This window comes from Ochotona princeps, chromosome 29 (genome assembly GCF_030435755.1).
Source record: "Ochotona princeps isolate mOchPri1 chromosome 29, mOchPri1.hap1, whole genome shotgun sequence".
Lineage (NCBI taxonomy): Eukaryota > Metazoa > Chordata > Mammalia > Lagomorpha > Ochotonidae > Ochotona > Ochotona princeps.
In genome coordinates, this window is record NC_080860.1 from 11,007,793 (window position 1) to 11,032,033 (window position 24,241).

The 24,241-nt window shown below is 49.3% G+C and overlaps 1 protein-coding gene across 3 annotated transcripts in view; it reads left to right on the plus strand.

Annotated features, from left to right (window-relative positions):
- Positions 1–24,241, plus strand: part of CABP1 (calcium binding protein 1) — a 55,357-nt gene that overhangs the window by 4,104 nt on the left and 27,012 nt on the right. The window contains exon 1 of one of the 3 annotated variants that reach the window (XM_058656667.1): positions 15,527–15,615. The exons of the other annotated variants lie outside the window; for them this stretch is intronic. The gene's annotated coding sequence lies outside the window, so the exon portion shown is untranslated. Of the gene's footprint in view, positions 1–15,526; positions 15,616–24,241 lie in introns of those variants that run through there. 3 annotated transcript variants of the gene reach the window in all.

A 24,241-nucleotide genomic window follows, 5' to 3' on the forward strand; every position in this document is an offset into this window, starting at 1 on the left:
GCCACAGCGGTGGCCCCTGTTCTGTGGGAGACACCTACTCCTGACCCGGTCGCTCCTGCCTTCCTACTAACTGGGACAATATTAACTGTTGCCTGGGAGGGACGACCATAGCCTTCCCTCCACCTTTAGGATTTTCTTAGACTTGTGCCAAACCTCAGCCACCATTTGGACGCCAATATTTTTGTCCAATGTTCCCGGTCTTCCTCCCTGGGGGAATGTGGAGCCCCAGTGACACTCAGCCCTGGGAGGGGGTGCTTAGGCATGCCCAGGGACACATTTCAGGTTCTGGGGAGCTTACCAGCCTCTGAAAAATCTCCCAGGGGGACGCAGGACGCCTCGTCCTTTCCACCGAGTTACGTCACTGTGCGTGGGGCTGACGTCACGGGGCCTGGACGTGGGCTCCGCCCGTAGCTGTCTGTTCTCTCTCTGCTCCTGGCGCTCCCAGCTTCCAGCTCTGCCAGGGCCGCCCGCAGGCCTGGCTCGCTTTTCAAAAATAACTCACCGAGGCTAAGGCTCCTTCCGGGGTGTCCCTGGCTGTGGGTGAATTTTTTTTTTAATGCAAGATTTCTAGAAGCTTCTGTACCTGGGCTGCATCACTCACTGGTCGCTAGTGCCAAACTGACATGGCTAATCTGCTGAGCTGCTGTTGGCTTCAGAGAGGTGGGACAGGTGGGGCCTCACTCATTCATTGACTCATTCACTCCGACATTCAGCAAGACTCTTTGGAGACTGCAGAGCGCCCTCTGGGCCGCCTCTGCTGGTTCCCCATTTGCTCCCGAGTTAACTCTCTGTTCCTCTTTGCGTTGCTGCTTCCTTCTCTACGGTGAGTGGGAAGGCGGGAGAGACCAAAAAGAAAACAGATGGCAGGCTCCTCTGAGTGTGGGCAGGGCGTAGAGGAATCACAAGGGCTAGCGGATTGCACTGCTCAGGGATTAGCTGCTCACGGTGGGACCTGGGTCTTCCCTAAAGGCAGGCAGCAGTTAGCCTGCCCAGAACGGGTACTGGAGAGAGTACTTGGGTACTTGGAGGAAGCTGTACCTTCGGATCATGGGTGATGGGGGCCTGGAGTGCCCTGCAAGCAGGAGGAGAGGAAGCAGAGCACCTGCTCTCCCTTGCTTGTCCTCCGGGGCCCCGCCTTGGCCAAACCTGTGAAGAAGCCAGAGGAGAGGCAAGACTGCTGAGTCTGAGCAGCAGTCTGACTGCTGGCGCAGTCTGAGGGCAGCCTGGTGGGCACAGAGCAGGTGGAAACAGACAGGAATCAAGCAGCTTACCAGTAAGAATGGAGAAGGGAGGACAGCTGTTTGGTGCAGTGGTTTGGAGCAGGGTGCCTGATCGGAGTCCCGGCTCCACTTCAGATCAGCTTCCTCCTAAACGCACAATCTGGGAGGCAGCTGAGGATGCCTCCAGTACTTGGGTCGCTGCCATTCAGTTGGGAGACACCGATGGAGTTCCAAGTTCCTGCCTTTGTCCTCGCCCAGCCTCAACTGTTGCAGGCATCTGGGGAGTGAACCAGGAGATGAAGGATTTCTCTCTCTCTCTGCCTTTCAAATAATTCAGTAAATGCCAGCACACTAAAAAGAGCCTGTAAAGTTACCTCCAGTCTATGTTTCTACTGTGTCCATGAAACCTAAGTGAATTTTGTGTGGCTCCTGTTTCTAAGATATCTCATTGAGTACATGAAGATATTCTAAGTCCTCCATCCATACCAACTCCACCTAAAGTCTGAAACATTTCAATTTCTAACATTTCAGATTTTAAGCACTCAAACCTAATATCATCACCTTATGCTGTTTCTGTGAGTCAGGCACTGGGGGCAGTTGAGCTGAGAGGCTCTGGGTGGCTTATGAGGTCGTAGTCAAGATGTGGCCTAGGATTAAGTTTCCCTGACCCACATCTGAATAACTGGGTTGGACTCTCAGCTCTGCTCCTGCCTCTGGCTTTCTGCTAATGCAGACCCTGGGAGGCAGTGGTGACAGCTCAAATCCTTGAGTTCCTACTGTCCACGTGGGAGACTGAATTGGATTCCTAGCTATGAGCTTTGGTCTGACTTTGCCTTAGCTGCTGTAGGGATCTGGGGAGTGAGCCCACAGCTGTTAGAATACCCCCTCCCTCTTCCTCTCAAATCAGTTTTATTTATTTATTAAAGGTTTATTTATTGCAAGGGAAGATTTACAGAGAGAAGGAGAGACAGAGAGAAAGATCTTCAGTCTGCTGATTCATTTCCTAAATGGTCACAATGACTAGAACTGAGCTGATCCAAAGCCAAGAACTTCTTCTGAGTCTCCCATGTGAGTGCAGGGTCCCATGGCTTTGGGCCATCCTCAACTGCTTTCCCAGACTTCAAGCAGAGAGCTGGAAGGGAAATGGAGCAGCCAGGATATGAACCAGCACACATACGGGATATGGGTGCTTGAAGGGGAAGAATTAACTAATTGGGTCATTGCACTAGAACCAAATAGATCAATTTTTTTTTTAAGAGATGTCAGCCAGCCACCTAAAGTCTGGTATGGGGCTGAAAGATCCAGTTGGCCCATTTGCAGGCTGGCGGCGGTGCTGGTAAAGGCAGAGACCTCAAGCCTTGGCATCCATACTTCTCCACAGTGCTGCCTGAGTGTCTTTGTAATGTGGTTGCTGAAGAGGGATCCAATCACAGAGGCTTCCCTGGGATGCAGGGCCTTGTCTCAAACACCCCACAGGCCATTGTTACCCCGGCATCCTCTTGATAACACACAGGTCAGCCCTCCTCAGCGTACATGGATGTGGAAGGGGCTGGGGTGGTGCTGAAATGGGGCAAAAGCTGAATTCTAGGAGACAGGAAGCCCTGTAGACCCACTGGGATGTTGACAGATACAGTTCTCAGTGAAGTAGCTCATTTAAAACCTGCCAGTAACTGTGAAGTTGTTGGAAAGAACCCAGAGCCCTCTGTGTAAGTCTGCCATTGTTAGTCTCACTTTACGTGTGAGACAGCAGGGACATCCCCAAGTAGACGAATTTGCTCCACAGTGCACAGCTAAGTGTGTGGCAGGTGTAACCCAGGTGAAGTCTTATATTTCAATTGTATTCGAATATAATTCAACATACAATAAGGCATCCAGGGGAGAGACAAGAGCATCTTCATTCCCCCAAATTTTCCCCAGTCCTCTTTGCATTCTGTAGTCCTGATCTACTGCAGGTAATTGCCGCTCTGCTCTCTGCTATTGGACTGTTTAGTCTTCTCTAAAATTTAGTCTTTGAGGGTACTTCAAGATGGCCTGGTTGAGGTGCGGCACAGACCAGACTATACTGGCACAAACAGGAACCACATCTGGGTTTCCTGCAAGGGTCCAGGGGTCCCAGGATTTGTCCCCAGGCCATTAGCAGGGGGGTTGAATCAGAACTGAAGCACCTGGGACACAAACTGGCGTGCATATAGGATGCTGTTGTCACAGGCAACATCTTTAACCGCAGTATCACAACACCAGCCCTCCACAGATTTTTGCTCATAAGTGCAGTTTTATTTTATTTTTTTCTTTGTGGTTGACTCCTGTTACTGAAGGAAAATGCTCACAATGTTCATCTACATTGTTACTTACATCAGTCACTCTTTCTTATCACCGAATAGTATTCCAGGTATATATGGGGGTATACATAATTTCTTTTTTTTATTATTATTTATTTTTGTTACAAAGTCAGATATACAGAGAGGAGAGACAGAGAGGAAGATCTTCTGTTTGTTAATTCACTCCCCAAGTGAGCGCAACGGCGGTGCTGTGCCTATCCGAAGCCGGGAACCAGGAACCTCTTCTGGGTCTCCTACGCGGGTGCAGGGTCCCAAAGCTTTGGGCCATCCTCCACTGCTTTCCCAGGCCACAAGCAGGGAGCTGGATGGGAAGTGGAGCTGCCGGGATTAGAACCGGCGCCCATATGGGATCCCGGGGCGTTCAACGCGAGGACTTTAGCTGCTAGGCCACGCTGCCGGGTCCTATACATAATTTCCTTAGACCTCCCTGTTCGGTGACATTTGGATTGTTTCCGGTGTAGGGCTGCTGTGGAGTTCATGGCCACATCTTTGGTACAGACCCACATTTTTCATTGATCTCAGGAAAACAGCCAGGGGTACTTCTCCCAGGCCAGATAGTAAGTGTGTATTGAACAAGGTAAGAAATTGCCACAGTTTTTCCAGTGGAGTTTGTGCCATTTTATACTCCTGCTAGCAGTCTAAGAGAGCTCCAGTTGCTTCATATTCTTGCCAGAACTTGGTACCACCAGTCTTGTGAATTTTACCCACTTTGCTTTGTGTATACTGGTGTCTCATTGTCATTTTAATTTGTGCTTCTCTGCCAGCTATGAAGTATCTTGTCTTAGGCTTATGGGCCTTTGCTCTGCTTCTATCTTTTTAATATTTATTTATTTTAAAAAGACTTATTCATTTTTACTGGAAAGGCAGATCAGATTTGCGGAGAAAAGGAGAGACAGAGAAAAATCTTCCATCTGCTGGTTACTTCCCAAATGGCTGCAGCAGCCAGAGCCGAGCCAATCTGAAGCCAAGAGCCAGGAGCTTCTTCCACATTTCCCATGCGGGCGCAGGGTCTGGCTTCGGATTGACTCAGCTCCATCCGTTGCAGTCACTTGGGGAGTGAATCATTGGATGGAAGATCTTCCTCTCTGTTTCTCCTCCTCTCTGTACATCTGACTTTGTAATAAAATAAATAAATCTTTAAAATAAATAAAATTAAGTGATCCACTCTGATAGTTTTGTTCTATCATATACTCCTTAGGTTTTTCTACATACATACTGCTCTTGTGTCATGTGTGAATGAAGAACTTGCCTTTCACTGCTGTTCTTGTCTTGTTTTCCTGGCTAGAACCTCCAACACCATCTTTCCCAGACATAATGTGAGCAGAAACTCTTGCCTTGTTCCCAGTCTCAGGGGGAAAAGTGCTGAAGTGCTTATACGTTGAGCATTAAACATATGAGCTGTAGGTATTTGGAAGCTGCCTTGAGCAGGTGGAGGGATTTTCTTCTGCTCCCGCACTGACACAGTGTGTTTGCTTTTGTTTTTTTCCACCAGGAATGGGTGTGAATTTTATCAAATTTTTTTTCATGTGAATTGATGTGATCATGAAGTAAACTTGGATATCTTCTTTTTATTTTGAAGGTTTTATATATTTTTATTGGAAAGAGAGATTTACAAAGAGCAGGAGAGATGGAGAGAAAGATCCGCCCACTGGTTCATACCCCAAGTGAATATAATGCCCAGAGCTGAGCTAATCCGAAGCCAGGAGCCAGAAGTCAGGAGCCAGGAGCTTCTTCAGGGTCTCCCTTGTGGGTGCAGGGTCCCAAGGCTATGGGTCATTCTCTACTACCTTCCTAGGCCACAAGCAGGGAGCTGATGGGAAGTGGAGCAGCCAGGACATGAATTAACACCTATGCAGGATCCTGGCATGTGCAAGGCAAGGATTTAGCCACTAGGCTTCCACGCCAGGCCTGGATATCTTTTTTAAAGGATTGAGGTGAAATTCACATCATATGTTAGTAGTTAACTTGGAGGTGAGCAGTTCAATGGCATTGCACAAGCACCAGCTCTACTCGGATCCAGAACATCTCCCATAAGTAAGCCTGAACCGACTTCTCCTGAAATAGGGGCTCCCCATTTTCCTCTCCTCCCAGCCCCAAACTATCTCTCCCCCACATTCCACCTTGTGGACTTGCCTGTCCAAATAGGTTGTGTAAACGGAATCATACAATATATGACTTTTGTGTCTGCCTTCTTTCACTATAAAGATTTGTTCATTTGAAAGGCAAAGCGAGAGAGAGACAGACAGACAGACAAAATGAGAATATCTTCCATCCATGGGTTCACTGCCCAAATGCCAACAGTTAAAGCTAATCCAAGCTGAAGCCAGGAGTCAGGCTTTCTGTCCAGGTCTCCCAGTTAGGTGGCAGGGGCACCAGCACATGGGCCATCAGCAGCCTTCCTGGTGCATCAGCAGGGAGCTGTATCAGAAGTGAAACCACACTCCCATATGAGATGCAGGCGTCCCACTGAATTTGCTGCACCACAGCATCCACCCCCAGCCTTGGGTGTTTGAGATTCAACCCTGTTACAACATAAATTAATACATTGGTCCTATTCCTGACTGATATTCCATCAGTAGGTATACAAATAACCTGGTTTGTTTACCCAGATATATTTGTTTTTTTTCATAATATGCATTTTCCATGAAATTTTTAAATTGATTACATTGCATTATGTGACACAGTTTTATAGGCACTGGGATTCCCACCACCCCTCCCCAAACCTCCCCCCATGGTGGATTCCTCCACCTTGTTGCCTTACCACAGTTCAAATTCAGTTGAGATTCTTTCATTGCAAGCATCTACCAAGCATAAAGTCCAACATCTTATTGTCCAGATAAGTTCAATGGTTTCTTGGGGAGATCATCTCTGGTGTGAAGGTAGATACATTCTTTTTTTTTTTTTTAAAAGATTTTATTATTATTGGAAAGCCAGATATACACAGAGGAGGAGAGACAGAGAGGAAGATCTTCCATCCGATGTTTCACTCCCCAAGTGAGCAGCAACGGGCCGGTACACGCCAATCCGATGCCGGGACCAGGAACCTCTTCCGGGTCTCCCACGCGGGTGCAGGGTCCCAAAGCTTTTGGCGGTCCTTTCCTGCTTTCCCAGGCCACAAGCAGGGAGCTGGATGGGAAGTGGAGCTGCCAGGATTAGAACCAGCGCCCATATGGGATCCGGGGTTTTCAAGGCGAGGACTTTAGCTGCTAGGCCACGCTGCCGGGCCCAGATACATTCATTTTTAAAAAGTGTATTCAGAGAGGCAGAGAGCGAGCAAGCAAAGATGCATCTGCTCACTGGCCTGTTCCCTAAAGGCCTAAGAAGTCAGCTGAGGTCAGAGCTGAGAACTTAGTGCAGGTCTTTTAAGGGATCCATCCACCTGGGTTATCACCTGTTACCTCCCAGGGTCTGCGCTCACAGGAAGCCAGCATTGGAAACTGTGCATGCCCACGCATTCTGATGGGGGATATGGGTGTCTTAATCGCCAGGCCAGTGCCCATCCCAACCCAGATGTATTCTTGTTTAAAATGTTTTTAGATTTATTTAAATTTATTGGAAAGGCAAAATTACAGAGAGAGAAAAGGAAAGACACAAAAAAGGTCTTACATCTCCCCGGATGGCCTCAGTGGCTGGAGCTGGTCCGAACCGAATCCACAAGCCAGGAGATTCTTCGGGTCTCCCACGTGGTTGTAGTTCTGCTGCTGCTTTCCCAGGTGCATTAGCAGGGAGCTGGACTGGAACTGGAGCAGCTGAGACACAAACCAGGGGCCATAGGCATTCTGGTGCCACAGACAGTGGCTCTACCCACTACACCACAATCCAAACTCCCAGATACAGTCCTGAGCACGATCCACGATCCTGTGCTGTCTCCCTGTGTGTAGGGTGCTGTGTTTAGCTGCACAGATATATTGGTTATCAGGCAAATTGGCTTGTGTGTAAGCGAGTGTGGCCTAAGTCCCCTGGAGCTTAGCATGTTGTGACAGTTATTTATGTCCATCTCCGATCATTCCAGGGGTCCTAGGAGGGCCTGATCTGTTCATTCATGTCCCCTGTCCCAGGGTATTTCCCTGTACTGACAGCTGAATTGTTGTGTTCTAATCTGGGAAGGCTTCCTGAAGGAAGCAGCCATGGAGTCAGAGGAGCTGAGCAGTCTCCTTCAGCTTATGGTGACTAAGAACCACTGTCATGTATCAAGCACTGCCAGGTGGCCAGAGCCAATGTGAGCATATTCACCTCCCCGGGCACTCGGCGAGAGGGAGGGAAGAAACAGGAATCTGAACACCCACACCCCTCATGACTGCCTTACTCTGCCTCTCCGAGCCTGACTCCAAGTTATGGCCAGTGACAGGCTGCTCCACGTTCTGTCTTCTTTTGGGTCTAGCCGGGTCTGGGTGGGATTGCAGAGTGGCACAATGACAGCGTGGCTACCCCGGTGTCTTGTTTAGGCCCCTTCACCTCTTACCTTCGAGTGCTTAGTCTAAGTGGCCGGCACCTGGGGGGTCTCCGCTGTCCTCCGAAGCCTCCCCACTTGCCCCAGCACCTCTTCCCCCTGGTCCCCGGCTCCTGGCGTTAGCCCCTCTCGCTCCTCGGGCTCTGCTGCCGGAATCTGTGGGGAAAGGAGCAGGGTTGTAGCTAAATATAAAGCAGGCTGTTCTAGTTTCCAAATAGAACAAAGGAGCGGGGTGTTAAGTTGATTTTTATAAATAAAGAGAGAGGGAGTGAGAGAATATTTTTTCGAGATGTTTAATAAAATCGCCTTCGGAGAGGCAGGAAAATCACTGGGCTGTGGTGGGAGGGTCTGGAGGAGGGTGGGGAGGGGAGGAAAAGGGAGGAGAGAAGAGGGGAGGGGAAAGGAAGGGAGGGTATGGCTGCTTGCTTCTCCGTGCCAGGAGCAGAGAGGGGTGCAGGTGCTGTGGGGACACCTAGGTCCCTGGGAGGAGGGTGAAGATGGAGAAAGCTCGTGGTCATCCTAGTTACTAGGTAGTGAGCGCCTACTGTATGTTAAATCCAGCGCTGGGTTTCTGTAACTGCTCACTAAATGCAAGTCAGAATCGCCTGTCAGCTGGGGCCTTGGGATGGAGCCCCTACCTCCCAGCTGCTCACCTCTTCTCGCTCTCTCTCCCCCCCGCCGCTCTCTCCTTCCACCCCTGCACACAGCAGACATCTGCTTCTCATAGCCTGGGTACCCCCACCCAGGGCTCGCAGACAGCCCCTCGACATCCCTCAGGTCTCAGGATAAACCTCACTTTCTTGTGATGAATGCCCGTGCCCGCCCCAGGCCCAACCCCATTTCTTTGACTCTTCCCTGATCTGTCACTTCTGAAATGATTAGTCTGCCTGGGATATCCACCTTCCTGCCTCTCTCAAGGAAGCCCCAGAAGTCAGAGACTTCATCTCATCTGTCGCAGCAGCGAGGACCCATGGCAGAACCTGGTTCTTGGCAGACGTTTGAGTGTGTTTACAAAATGGACGGTGAGGGGCCTGGTGCGGTAGCCTAACAGTTAAACTCCTCGGCTTGCACGCACCAGGGTGCTGTGATCCCATGTGGGCGCTGGTTCTAATCCCAGCAGCCCTGCTTCCCATCCAGCTCCCTACTTGTGGCCTGGGAAGCAGTCGAGGACGGCCCAAAGCCTTGGGATCCTGCACCTGCATGGGAGACCTGGAAAAGGCTCCTGGCTCCTGGCTTTGGATCGTCTCAGCACCAGCCATTGTGCTCACTTGGGGAGTGAATTAACAAATGGAAGATCTTCCTCTTTGTTTCTCCTCCTCTCTGTATATCTGACTTCACAATAAAAATAAATAAATCGTTATAAAAATGGATGGTGAGTGAATGAGGTGCAGAGAAATGAAGTCACAGCTTGGAAATGGTAGTCAGGAGGGAGTCCAAATGTGACCCACGGATGCATGCCCTTTCTACAGTTTATTTGAAAAGGCGAGAGAGACGTGTTTCATCTACTGGTGTGCTTCCCAAATACAACAGTTAGGGTTGCGCCAGGCTGAAACCAGGCACTAGGAACTCAATCTAGTTCTTCCACATTAGTGACATGCTTCTTTATTTACTCACTGCCTCATTAACAAAGAGCTGGGATGTAAGTGAACCCAATGGGGCAGGCATTGTAGTTTAGTGAGTGAAGCTGCTGCTTGGGATGCTGCATTCCACATTGGAGTGCCCGGATCAAGTCCTGGCTGCTCTGTGTTTCTAATTCAGCTCCCTATTAATGTGCCTGAGAGGTAGTGGTGAAACCCCAAGCACTCAGGAGACCCAGATGGAACTTCTACCTCCTGACTTTGGCCTGGCCTGGCTCAGGCTTTTGCAGTCATTTGGGAAGTGAATCAGCAGATGGAACATCTTTCTTTCTCTCTTAAGATTTTATTTATTTCTTCAAAAGACTGAATTACAGAGAGAAACACACAGAGAGAAAAATATAAATCTTCCATCTACTTGTTCACTCCCCAAATACCTGCAGTGTCCCGGGTTGGGCCATGCTGAAGCCAGACACCAGGGACTCCATTCAGGTCTCCTGCGGGGGTAACAGGCGCCCAAGTACTCAGGCCTTCCCAGGCATAATTGCAGAGATCCAGATTGGAAGTGGAGCAGCCAAGACGTGAACCAGCACCCATGTGGGATACAGTGGCGCAGGCGGCAGCTTAAGCCACTGTGTCATAACACCAGCTGCAAGACTTCTCTCTCTAAAACGTCTTTAAAAAGCAACAGAGCCAGTACTAGAACCCTGGCACTCTGATGTGAGATGTGGGTATCCCGGTGGCCACTGAGTGCTGAGCCAAATTCCTGTCTCCCTTTCCTCACTTATAGCAGGCTTCCCACAGCGGGGAGAAGGTGAATTTCAGGGGACATCCCTGGAACATGAAGTTTGGGCAGAAGTTGGTGAGCCACAACCTTGCAGAAGCACAGATGGGGGATGGTCAGGGAAGCCAGATGTTACCGTCACCTCCGCCCTTGCACAACAAGTACAACGTGTGGAAGGGACTAAATGAGCACAGTTCCTTTCCAGGAGCCGATAGTTCCATAGGGAGCTTTACTCTGCAGGACTCCAAAGAAAGCTAATGTGGGAGGCAAAGGGCTTCTCTCTCTAAGAGCCTGAAGGGATGCCCCTGCTCCCCCTTGCAAACCCCATCTCTCTCCTTTTGCCACACCATCCCCACCATGTAGTGGCGTGGTGGGTCTGGTGTGGGCTGGGCAGGTACGCAGCAGCTGCTCCACGTACCCAGTGCTGCTGTCTATCCGTCAGCATCAGATTCTGTCCCCCAGCCCCCTCAGGCAGAGGCCTTGCACAAGTCACAAAGTACCCTCTGAGTGTTAGTAGATTCTTCCTGTGGGGGATGATGGTGTGGTTGGAATGGCGTTGGTCCCTGCTGATGTTCGTGTTGAGGCTTGGGCCCTACCATGTGGCAGTGTTGGCAGATGGCGCCACTAAGAAGTGCTGGGCTGTGAAGAAAGATTAGTGCTTTCTTTGTGGGAATGGGCTTTTGTTGTCTCAGGACTGGGTTGGATGCCAGGAGAATGGGTGTTTAGAAAGAGAGCCTGACACTTACCCTTGATTTCTTGCACTCTCAGCGCGTGTTGCCTGCATGTGATGCCATCCACCATATTGTGGTACAGCCGGGGGGCCCATGCCAGAGGCACTGCTGTGCTATTTGGACTTTCCAGACAGCAGAATTGGAAGTAAAATTGTTTTTACATTTTTTGGTTGATTTAAACTTGGTTCAAAAATTACTTGAGAGGCAGAGAGAGATAGAGGAATAGAAAGAGAGAGAGAGAGAGGCAGACAGCAGACAGCCCCACCAGTAACCGAATACCTGTAATAGCCAGGACTGGGCTAAGGCCAGACTCGGGCCAGGTCTCAACGTGACCTGCTGCTTCCCAGAGTCTGCATCAGCAGGAAACTGAAATTGGGTTACCAGAGCTGGAATTCAAGCCCAAGCACTCCTGTACAGAATCTGGAAGTCTTAACCAGTATCTTAATGACTAGGCCAAATGCCCACCCCAAACACTTTGTTTTTTTTTTTAAAGATTTATTTACTTTATTACAAAGTCAGATATACAGAGAGGAGGAGAGACAGAGAGGAAGATCTTCCGTCCGATGTTTCACTCCCCAAGTGAGCCACAACGGCCGGTGCGCGCCAATCCGAAGCCGGGAACCTGGAACCTCTTCCGGGTCTCCAACGCGGGTGCAGGGTCCCAATGCATTGGGCAGTCCTTGACTGCTTTCCCAGGCCACAAGCAGGGAGCTGGATGGGAAGTGGAGCTGCCGGGATTAGAACCGGCGCCCATATGGGATCCTGGGGCTTTCAAGGTGAGGACTTAAGCCACTAGGCCACGCCGCCAGGCCCAAACACTTTGTTTTAAAAGACGGTTTCTTTATTTATTTGAAAATCAGAATTACAAAGAAAGAGATATCTTTTTCATCCATAGGTTCAACTCCTCAGGTGACCACATTAGCCAGGACTGAGCCAGGCTGAAGCTAGGAGCCAGGAGCTAGGAGCTTTTTCCAGTTCTCCCAACATGTGTGGCAGAGGCCCAGTTACTTGGGTCATTTTCCATTGCTTTTCCATGTCCATTAACAGGAAGCTGGATCAGAAGTAATGGGTACAGGGTCCCAAGGCTTTGTGGTCATCCAGACCACAAGCAGGGAGCCAGGAGGGAAGTGGAGCAGTCAGGATAAAAAACCAGTGCCCATATGGGATCTCAGTGTGTGCAAGGTGAGGATTTAGCCACTGAGCCATTGTGCTGGGCCCTAGGGTTCACATTTTGAAGTCAGAATGAGAGAGAGAGAGAGAGAGAGAGAGAGAGAGAGAGAGAGAGAGAAAGATATCTTCCCCAGATGGCCACAACAGCTGCGGCTGGGCTAGACCAAAGTCAGGAGCCAAGAGCTTCTCTTGGGTCTCCCATGCGGGTGAGGGGGCCCAAGGACTTGGACCATCTTCTGCTGCTTTTCTAGACCATTCGCCGGAAATTGAATCGGAAGTGGAGCAGCTGGGACACAAGTCCGTGCCTTTATGCAATGCCAGTGTCACAGCAACGGCCTTACTTGCTAAGCCAGAATGCCAGCCCTTCTCTTTTCTTTCTTGAAAGGTAGAGACAGAGGGAGAGATCTTCCTTCCGTTGTATGTCACACAGCATCAGGTACTATAGCAACACACGGACTAAGAAATGGGATGACAGACCTGGCTCACTTACAGAACTTAAAGATGCTGTGTTGTGAGTTAGAAGTCCAGGCTGCAGGCACAAGGTGATACCCAGAAGAATCGAGGGAAGCTGTCCTTACCTTATTTGTCATCACTGGCATTTCATTAGGTGGGCAGCTACTATGTGCCAAGCCCTGGGCTATGTACTTTGTGGGGTTTACACCTGATTGCTCAGGTCAGTTCCACAAAGCAGATTTTGTTACTGCCATCCTCACATGATACAGGAAGAAAAGCAAGGTTCCCGGGCATGGAGTTAGGGAGGGGGATAAGGTGACTCACTCAAGGTCACACAGCCCAGCAGGCGCAGAGCTGGGCCTGAAGTCCAGACTAGCCCAGCTGCAGACCCTGGGTTGTGCACGCTTACCAAAGCCAGTGGCACACCCCTCAGGGGCTGGCGGGGCATCCTGGTACAATATAGAAGGGAGAAGTGGAAAAGGGGTGGAACCCCAACACACCACAGACAGAAGGCGAGGCCTAGCTTCGGTTAGCAAGACTGAGAGGGGGCCCCGGATGAGTCGGTGGGGTGGGGAGTGATGCTGCAGTCTTGGGGGGGGGGTGAAGCTCTCTGTGCCTCTGACTCATTCGGACCCAGCAGCTTGATTTCTTGCCGCAGGAGATGCTATTTATAACCCACAGCCTCCTAGCACCCGCTCTGAGCCCTGCAGCTACCTGGGGCTGCTCCCCGTGAGCTGCAGGGCCAGGAGAGGAAGGCGCTGCATGTATGCATGAGTGTGTGTGTGTGTGTGTGTGTGCATGCTTGGTCTGGTCATCTGCAGTGGGGCAGTAACCAAGAGGCCTGAAGGAATGAATGAGTGAATCGGGAGGTGTGTGAGTCTGTTTGATTTGGTCAGATCCTGTCCTTTCTCTGACCCCAGCTCACTAGCGGTTTCTAGGGTCATGTGGGGCAGAAGGCAGTGCCCTGACAGTGACCTACAGGGCCAAGACACCAGCTGCCCTCCTCCTGCCTCTGCTCAGTCCAGTGCCTCCTTGCAGCTTGTGGCCACACACTGGATCCCCTCCTGCCTGGTGGCCTCTGATTCCTCCCTCCTCCCCTACCCAGTGCCATCCTCTCCTCCCTTAGCTTTTCTGGATAGTCACTCAAATGTCAGCTTCCTGGCACGGCCCTCCCTGGCCATTCTACTTAAAGTCACAGCAATGAAACACACACCATGTTCAATTTCCTTCCTTGACTTTCCTCCATAGCTCTCAGCGGCATCTGGCATGCCACATGTATTACATCTTTATCTCTTTTTTGTTTGTGTTTAGATTTGTTTATTTGAAAGGCAGAGTTACAGAGAGGGATAGACAGAGAGACAGATCTGCCATCTGCTGATTCACAATCCGAAAAGCTGCAATGCCTGGGGCTGGGCCAATCTGAAGTTGGGAGCCAGGAACTCCATCTGTGTCTCCCATGTGCATCACAGAGGCCCAGGCACTCAGGCCATCTTCCACTGCTTCCCAGGAGCATCATCAGGGAGCTGGATTGGGAGTGGAGCAGCTGGGTCTCAAACTGGTGCCCATATAGGATGCTGATGTCGCAGGTGGTGACTTAACTTTTCCGCTGGATCACTCCCCAAGTGGCCGTAATGATCAGAGCTGAGCTGAGCTGAAGCCAGGAACCAGGAACTCCCTCTAGCTCTTCCACGTGGTTGCAGGGTCACATGGCTTTGAGCCATCCTCCACGCTTTCCTAAGCCATAAGCAGGAAGCTGGATGGGAAGTAGAGCAACCGGAATATAAACCGGTACCCATATGGGATCCTGGCACATGCAAGGCAAGGACTTTAGCCACTAGGTTACCATGCTGGGCCCTATTTTTTTAAGTCTTATTTAATCTTATTTGAAAGGCAGGTTTACAGAGAGAGGGGTAAGAGAGAAGTTCTTTCATCTACTGTTTCACTCCCCAAATGACCACAATGGCCAGAACTAAGCTGATCTGAAGCCAGGAGTCCCCTCTGGGTCCCCCACATGGATGCAGGGTCCCAAGGACTTGGGCCAACCTCTGCTGCTTTCCCAGGCCTTAAGAAGGGAGCTGGATCAGAAAATGTAACAGCCAGGACACAAACTGGTACCCATATGGGTTACTGGTGCCACAGGGTGAAGGCTTAGCCTGCTGAGCTATGATGTAGTGCTGACCCCACATTATCTTTTTTTTTTTTTTAAGAAATGTATTTATTCATTTGAAAGGTAGAGTGACAAAGAGAAAGAGATAGATCTCCATCTGCTGGTCCACTTCTCAAGTGGCTGTAATAGCCAGGTCACCGTAACTCCCTCCCTGTCTCCCTCAGGGGTGGCAGGAGTCCAAGCACTTGAGCCTTCTTCCATAGTCTTCCCGGGTGCATTAGCAGGGAGCTGGATCAGAAGTGGAGCAGGCTGGATCTGAACTGGCACTCTATGGGATAACAATGTTGTAAGCAGTGGCTGAGCCCTGGCCCCTACTGCATGTGAGCGATTTCAGACTCGATCCTCAGAGTCACGGGGAGCCACTGAAGCTGCGATTCATCCTTTTCCTTTGCTTTCTAGTTTTTTGGGGAAAAAAATGGATATTGAATCTTACAACTGCCATGTTATATACATATATTCTTTTCAGAAGTAGAAAATGAGAGAATGGTGGACTACCCTGGAGAGTGTGTTTCTTTTCAGGATTAAAAGTGCTAACCGATGCAAACTGCCCCTTAGTTTTTATGTGGTCTGACAAGTCCCTTATCATTCCTCTAAATTCCACCCCACAATTTCTGCTGTTCCAGAAGCAGTGTAGGAGAAGAGCCTTCCCTCCAGACCACAGAAAAATGTCATTTCAAGGACACTGGATAGGTGTGCTTCAAGATCTGATGGGCTCCAAAGACAGAAGGTGATTATTTTGCAAACTTGTTAGTCAAATAGCTCCTCATGCAACATGCCACTTGATTTGTGGAAATGCAGGTTGTTTTCAACTTTTAGGAGTGCTTTTTAAAAACAAAGATAAAGATTTATTTTTTGGATGCTGGACTCTCTGCCATTGTCCATACCTGTAATGTCAGGATATGCTTAAATAGCAGAATGACGGACTGATGACTGCTTATGAAGGACTATACTATTGTAATGATATAGGGAAATCAGTGCAGGGGGTGGGTTTGGGGAGGAGGAAAGGGAAATCCCAGAGCTTATGGAATTGTATATAAAATGAAATATTTTTTTAAAAAAAGATTTATCTTTTATTTTAAAGGCAGAATCACAGAGGGAGCAGAGACACAGAACCATCTGCTGGTTCACACCCCAGATGGCTGCAACAGCCAAGGCCAGGTCAGGCGCAAACCAAGAGTCAAGAGCTTCTTCCAGGTCTCCCGCTTGGGTGCAGGGGCCCAGGCACTTAGGCCATCCTCCGCTGCTTCTCCATTGCTTTCCCAGATGTGTTAGCAGAGAGCTGGGCTAGAAGTGAAGCAGCCGGGACTTGAACCTGAACCCATAGGGGATGCTAGGACTGTAGGTAGTGGCCTATACTGCTGTGGTACAACACCAGTCCCAATATCATCATCTTGCTTGCCACATCATGTTTGGAATATTTGCTGGCTTGATTTAAATACTGCAATATATTTCCTGTTTATCATCAAGCCAGACGCATCATTTTTGGAGTTCTTGCATTACAGTTGTTAGCAGGAGTTCTGATCGCATGAAAAGGCTTGTTCTCAGTATTATATTTAGCTCATACAAACTCCACTGTACAATTATGTTGTAAAGAGAAATTAGGTTTTATCTTTACATTGTTATTATAGCTTCAGGAAAAGGTGAACACTGAGAACAACTACCATAAAGTAGTAGGAGATTGTATTATTAAGGCTGCTACTTTTTAAAAACGAGGGTATAGGGCCCAGAACAAGCTGGACACATGTGGTTTGTATATCAGGAGCTGCATATATATATACATTGAAATTAAGTAATGAGAGAATTTAATAAAAGGATTATTTAAAACGCTTGGGCAGAGCCTAGGGAAAGCAGTGCCCAGGGTGTTGGTAATATCTGGGGCCTGTATCTCTCCAAGATCTGAAGGTTTAGGGGAGGGAGAGTGATGGAGAGACAGTCGTCTGGGGAGGGCCGCCTGGAGAAGCAGGGGTGACCTTTTATCAGAAGAAACCACCAACCGAAGGCGATCTGGAGCCAAGAGAGGGAGTACTTCCCTCCTCCCTCTCCCCGTGCCCTTCAGTCTGAACCCATTTGAAAGCTACAGGGCCAGGGAGTCGGTTGACGGAGTGCATATAGGTCAGCACCCAGAGGCAGTCGGCAGGGACAAAGAGGGACAGAGGAGCAGGGTCTGTGGAAAGAGCAGAGTGGGGAATGCCTGCTCCAGTGGGCTTTGAGTACATGCTGAAGACCTGGGGTTCACATCTCAGTCTCTCAAGGAGCTGGGGAAACCTTCAGGAGCGGAACAATGGCAGCAGGGCCCCAAGTCTCATTCATGCCTTCTTCTCTGATAAGCTGAGGGTTCCGTAAGAGGTACTGCGCAGGGCACAGCACACAGGAGCCCAGAGGTGGCAGAGAGCCCAGCCATGCCGTGTGTTCTCCTTCCTGGTGCACGGTCTTTGGCAGAGCACATCCCAATCCTACCAAAGTCCCGGGTAGAAAATGTCACCATCCGGGTCCTGCAGGTTGCTTTCCTGGAAGCCGGAGTGCAGGCAGAGTAGACAGGCTTTGAGTCTTGTGACTGGCACTTATGTTCCCTGCCACGTTGGGATTCTTGCTATAGCAGCTGAGCAGTCCTTTTTCTTTTTTTTTTTTTTTGTATCTTAGGAGGTTTATTCCAACGGGGCAGGAACAGGGTAGAGGTGGTGAAGATCAGGAAAGAAGGAAGAAGGGGAGAGCAAAGAAGAGCGGGTAAAGGAGAGAGAAGAGAGAGAAGAGGAGGAGAGACCAGAGAGCGAGCCGCACCTGGCGGGGTGAGCAGTCCTTTTTCTTTTTTTTTTTTTTTTTTTTTTTTTTAAAGATTTATTTTATTTTTATTACAAAGTCAGATATACTGAGAGGAGGAGAGATAGAGAGGAAGTGGAGCTGCCGGGATTAGAACCAGCGGCCATATGGGATCAAGGCGAGGACCTTAGCCACTAGGCCAGGCTGCCGAGCCCGAGCAGTCCTTTTTCAAGCAAGGGGCTCAGAAGAGGATTTGAAAATTGGTCTGGGTCTTATGAATGGAATGGATCATGACCTCGGGTTTCTTGAGTCTGAGAAATTCTCTCTTTCTCTCTCTCTCTCTCTCTCTCACACACACACACACACACACAGACACACACACGACTGATGAAGTCCTCTGGGAAGAGGGAACAGGGTCTCCTTCAGTGACATGACTTTGACAAGCAAATCAATTCGTTCCATTTGTTTCCTCTTTGCAAACAGCAATCCTCAAGCGTTACATAATCTAATCTTCATGCCTCGCTGGCTTGTTCTGTCCTCCCGAGGAATTGGCAGATGGTGCCAATGCGGAGACCCGCGCGCACGCCTCTCAAGCTTCATGGTAACAGGCGAGCTGCTCACAGTGTCTGTCTGCTGACGGTGGGGTCCCTCACTGGCATTTGTCTCCCTGGATCAGTTTGCTCTTTAGCATTGCTCAGGCGCCACTGGCGCCCTGCCTTGGGCTCTGAGCCCAAGATTAATTGGAAATGCCGAACACAGATATAAAGAGAACAGAAAGTGAAGTTGAAAGGGCAGGGAATTTGTCAGATTTTTTTCTTCTTCTTCTTTTGAAAGCCTCCCCCATGAAAGGCTGTGTATGTCTGAAGACTTCAGTTTAGAGGGTGGGCTTGCTTGCTCACTCTGGGTCCCATAGATCCCCTTGTTGCTGGGTTGCACACAGCGCAGCCACAGGGCTGGCTGTGCCAGAGCTGGGAGAAGTAGGGGAGACTGTGGCTTTGCTGAGGTCTTTGAAGTGGTGTCCCTAAAAGCAAGGCTCATCCCCAGGCACAGCAGTCACCTTGATGCCACCATGAGGTCAGTTGTGTCACTCTGGCTGAAGGAAGACTGTCTCAAAACTCAAGCAAGTGAGGAGACCTCCAGCTAGACCCTGACAATAGCACCACAATGTTCAGAAGTCCTTGCTTAGGACACTTCCTGGACATCCCATCAGGTGGTAGCTTCCAAGAAGAGGCTTTTAAAACATAATTTCCTAGAAGTTTTTATTTTTTAATTTTTAAAAAGTTTACTTTCATTTTATTTTAAAGAGAAAGATGGCAAGGTCTCCCATCTGCTGATTTACTTCTCACATGTTTACAACAGCCAGGACTGTGCCTGGCCAAAACTAGGAGGCTAGAACTCCTGGGTGGCATGGGAGACAGGGATACGGGCACGTGAGCCATCACTGCTGCCTCCCAGGCTGCCCATCTGCAGGACTATTGAGTTAGAAATGGAGTAACTGGGCTGGATGGCTCAGTTGGTTAATCCTTTCCCTTGCAAGCATCAGGATCCCACATGGGCACTGGTTTGTGTCCCAGCTGCCCTACTTCCCATCCAGCTCCCTGCTTGTGGCCTCAGCCAGCAGCAGAGGGTGGTCCAAAGCCTTGGGACCCTGCACCCATGGGAGACCCAGAAGAAAGCTGTTGGTTCCTGGCTCCGGATAGGCTCAGCTCTGGCCGTTGCGACCGCTTGGGAGTAAACCAATGGATGGAGGATCTTTGTGTCTCCTTTTCTCTGTAGATCTGCCTTTCCAGTAAAAACAAATATTTTTTTTTAAAAAGAGAGAGAAGTGGAATAGCTAGGACATGAAGCGGGCACTGCAATATGCGATGTAGGTGAGTCAAACATCGAACCCAAGAATGGAACTAATTCTAGCAGTGCTTAGGACTGGGCAATCAGCTGACTGACAGTGTCTTTAATTGCTACCATCTTGAAATACTTCCATTCTGGCTGGTAAACAGTCCCAGGTACCTTCCGCCCCTGGGCTGACCTTTCTGTCTGTTGTGAGGGTCTGTCCTCGGTACCGTTCCAGGCAGCTCCGCTTTTCCATGTTGCAAGCGAAGCTCCATTGTCTCCATTGGGTCGCACGGGTAGCTCTGCACTGGTGCAGGACTAGGCGCAGCTCCAAGTGTCACAGATGTAACCACCCTGCTTGCAGCCTGCACTGTTGGCTGACTGTGATTTTGGAAGGAAAGTCTAGGCAATTAAAACCTAGAACCCTTATGCCTGTGGCAAAAGCACAACCGTCCCTAGAAGGTCACATGGACCTTTATATTTGCTGGCCACTCAGGATGCAAGCATGACCCATCTGCAGGAGGAAAATAACTCACGGCAACTCCTTTAATTCCCTCCATCCCCTCCACTGAGGCCAAACATTTCTATAAATGCAATGACACTTTACTGCTTATTTCACCGGTGACGCCTCCACCCAGTACCAGGGGAGTACCTGCTCAGTGCCAGGGAAGCACCTGCTTTGATATCCTGCATCAGTCATTCTGTGAGTGGCTGAATATCCAGCAGTGAATAAAACAGACCAGGGCTGTTTGTGTGGAACGTGACTAGCAGAGGAGACAGAGCAAAGGAGGCCACCACAGCGGCAGTGTGGTCAGGTCATCTGGGCACGGGTTGCATTTCACCTAATGGAAAACTGCATAGGTGTAATGGGCGACTTCCGGGCCGTTGGTATCTGTGCCACTGGAGAACCAGAGTGTGTGGCGTCAGCATCAGGGTGATCACTTCCTGCTTCTGCTCAAGACCTCGGTGTGGCTGAGAGATACTTTGGATCAGGGCAAGAGCCATCAGAGAATCTGGAATGTTCTAAGAAAGGATGGTGAGAATATATTTTAATACTCAAGAAGATATTTTTATCTTTTAAAAAATATTTACCTATTTTTTTAATTGGCAAGTCAGATATACAGAGAGAAGAAGAGACAGAGACAAAGATATGCTGTCCACTAATTCACTCCCCAAGTGGCTGCAACACCCGGAGCTGAGCCGATCCAAAGCCAGGAGCCAGGAGCTTCCTCCAGGTCTCCCACATGGATACAGAGTCCTAAGGTCCTGGACCATCCTCTACTGTTTTCCCAAGCCACAAGCAGGGAGCTGGATGGGAAGTGGGGCTGCTGAGACAAACGGCACTCATATGCGATCCTGGCACACGCAAGGCGAGGACTTCAGCCACTAGGCTACTGCACTGGGACCTATGTTTAATTTTTTAAAAGATTATTTGGAAAGACAGAAAGAGATTTCAGGCACCGGCTCACTCCTCAAATAGCCAAAGTGACCAGGGCTGACAAGGCTAGAGAGCTGAAAACTCCATGTGGGTCTCCCTCCCATAAGGGTAGCAAGAACTTGGCCCATCTTCTGCTGCTTTCCTATGCCAGCGGCAGGGAGCTGAATTGGAAGGTAAGTGGCTGGGGCTCAGACCAGCACCCATTTGCAATGTCGGCATTACAGGCAGTGGCTTCATGTGCTATGTCACCTGACCTGTCTCCTTCCCCCTGCCCAGTGCTATTTTTAAAAGGTGGTAACCTCTGACCGATCAGTATTCTGTAGGGGATGCAGGCAGCCTCATGTTTTTCTCCCTCTTTTGTTGTTACAGTGGGGTGAGTTCAGTCAGCAATATTCTGGAAGTCATAATTCATAGCCCTAAGATGTTCCGGTAATGGTTGTACTTGTCAGTAGTAATTACTTTTGCTCTATCTGTCTTGTTGAATTTTCTTTTTACAAGTTACCTATTTTTTAAAAAAAAAATATTTAAAAGGCAGAGTGACAGAAACAGATGTTTCAACTGCTGGTTCACTCCCCCAGCTGGCTGTACCAGCCAGGACGGGACCAGACTGAAGGCAGGAGCCTGGATCTCTGTCTGCGTCTCCCACACTGTAACTGGGCCACCACCCTCTGCCTCCCAGCATGCACATTAGCAGGTCGGTGGAAGCAGGGCCAGGATTCAAACCCAGGCACTCTAATGTGGAATTCAGGCACCCCAGATGGCTTCTTAACCGTTGTACCACATCGCTTGTCCCTGAATTTTCTCTCTGAGTTATTATTTATACACAGCAAGAGGCATAATCTAAAATCCAGTTTTGGACCCAATGCATCTAACCCACACTCCTTTTCGTTTTATTTTTAAAATCTTAGAATCCTCTTAAGTGATGAACATTGACGTCCAGAGGCAGATTTTTGGAAAGGAATTCTCCGCTTAGTCCGCTCACCTACCCCAATTTTCATCCAATCCTTGACCGTGTTCCCCAGTCACCATCAAGGACTTAAAACCATAAGAACATTTTGTAATCCCTGCTTTCTGAAGCCTAACAGAGAGATTTTGTCATCTGAAAACAAGGGGTGATTAAGTGCAGAATTTGATTCTGGCAACAGCAGAAAGGAACAGGCCACATCGGGAATGTCATGGAGAATTCATTCAAGCCCAACTGGGCCTCGTTCAAGACCACACGCATGACAGGGGCTCGGCGGTGTGGCCTAGTGGCTAAGGTCCTCGCCTTGATCCCATGTGGCTGCTGGTTCTGATCCCGGCGGCTCCACTTCCTCTCTGTCTCTCCTCCTCTCAGTGTATCTGACTTTGTAATAAAAATAAAATAAATCTTTAAAAAAAAAAAAAGACCACACGCATGACAGCAGGGCTGGGTCAACAGAGAACCGTTTGTAGAGGAGTTTGCTGCAGGGACATGACATTATCAGACAGTGACAGGTTACATGAGAGGTCTGTGTACGCTTTAGGAATTTTTGCCCTTGACTCTGTCACTTATTTGGAATGGATTCTTTTAGCGATGAGACATAAGGACAGCTGAACAGTTCTGGATCCTCCATGCCGTGACCCAGCACTTTCCTCTCTGTTTAACTCTGCCCCACGTGGAGATGTCTTTCCATTGACTGCAAACAGCTCTTCTGCATAACTGTCACTAGCATTTATGCAGCCAACTAATGCAACAGCAGGTAATTATTTACTAATTACAATTGATGTGATACTTAAGGCAAAGTAAGAGGCTTTATGTTAATGTTCCCAAGGATTGTTTTATAATTATCCCTTCACGGCAGGAGACTTTGTAGCTACTACATTCTCATTCTGTTTCTCCAGCAATGAGGAAAGACATTCTGATTTTCCACTTTCAAGGTCTTCCACATCTTCATGATGGCTTTTTCAGACAGATTTCCTGAATCGACCCAGCTTCCACATGGAAGCTTTCCTTAATTCAGCAGCAGACTTGAAATCCATGAAGAAAAACCTGCTACTGGCTGGCTGACTGTTCTGTTACTCACGCCCAGCACATGGTGGGCATTGACTAATTTTAGTGAAATAATTGGACCTCGGGCCCAGCGCGATAACATAGTGGTTAAAGTCCTCGCCTTGCACTCGCCGGGATCCCATATGGTCGCCAGTTCTAATCCCTGTGTCCCCGCTTCCCATCCAGCTCCCTGCTCGTGGCCTGGGAAAGCAGTGGGGGATGGCCCAAAGCCTTGGGAACCTGTCCCCACACGGGAGACCTGGAAGAAGTTCCTGGCTTAGGATCGGCTCAGCACCAGTCGTTGCGGTCACTTGGGGAGTGAACCATCGGATGGAAGATCTTCCTCTCTCTCTCTCCTCCTCTCTGCATATCCACCTTTCCAATAAAAATAAATAAATCTTTTTTTTTTTTTTAAAGATTTATTCATTTTATTACAGCCAGATATACAGAGAGGAGGAGAGACAGAGAGGAAGATCCTCCGTCCGATGATCCACTCCCCAAGTGAACCGCAACGGACCGATGCGCGCCAATCCGATGCCAGGAACCAGGAACCTCCTCCAGGTCTCCCACGCGGGTGCAGCGTCCCAATGCATTGGGCCGTCCTCAACTGCTTTCCCAGGCCACAAGCAGGGAGCTGGATGGGAAGTGGAGCCGCCGGGACCAGAACCGGCGCCCACATGGGATCCCGGGGCTTTCAAGGCGAGGACCTCAGCCGCTAGGCCACGCCGCCGGGCCCAATAAATCTTTTTTAAAAAGGAAATAAATGGACCTCCCCGACCTTGCCTTCAGTCTTAAGTCCAGCCCACAGTGCATCAGCATTTACCTTCAAAGGCGAGTGTGCTTCTGTCTAATCACCTGCTCCTGTGCCGTCAGGAATTCCCCATTGCCTGCCACAGCAAAAGCACTAACTCCAGCATCTTGTATTCCAGCCCCACCACGTTCTAATTCCCAACGAGCTTCTCAGATCCTGGTCTCCCTTCACCCTCAGCTGCCAAATGATAGTGACGCCCAGTCATACCAGGCAGCCTCACAGTCCATGCCTGTCCTTCAGCTAGACCCTCACCTGAAATGACTTCCTTTTACCCTCCTTATCCATCATCTGGAATTTCATTTATCCTTCAAAAAGCAGCTCAAATGTCACCTCTTTTAATACTTTGTCTAACTCCCCTAAGGGTGTCTGGGTTTCTTATAGATAGCCCAGCTCTGAAGTCCCTATTGCACAATTCCCATAATGTTTTGAGTCCTCCCTCCAACCCCCCAACTTTTTTTTTAAATATTCCTTCAAATTAGACGTGGGATCTGACCATTTCTTAAACA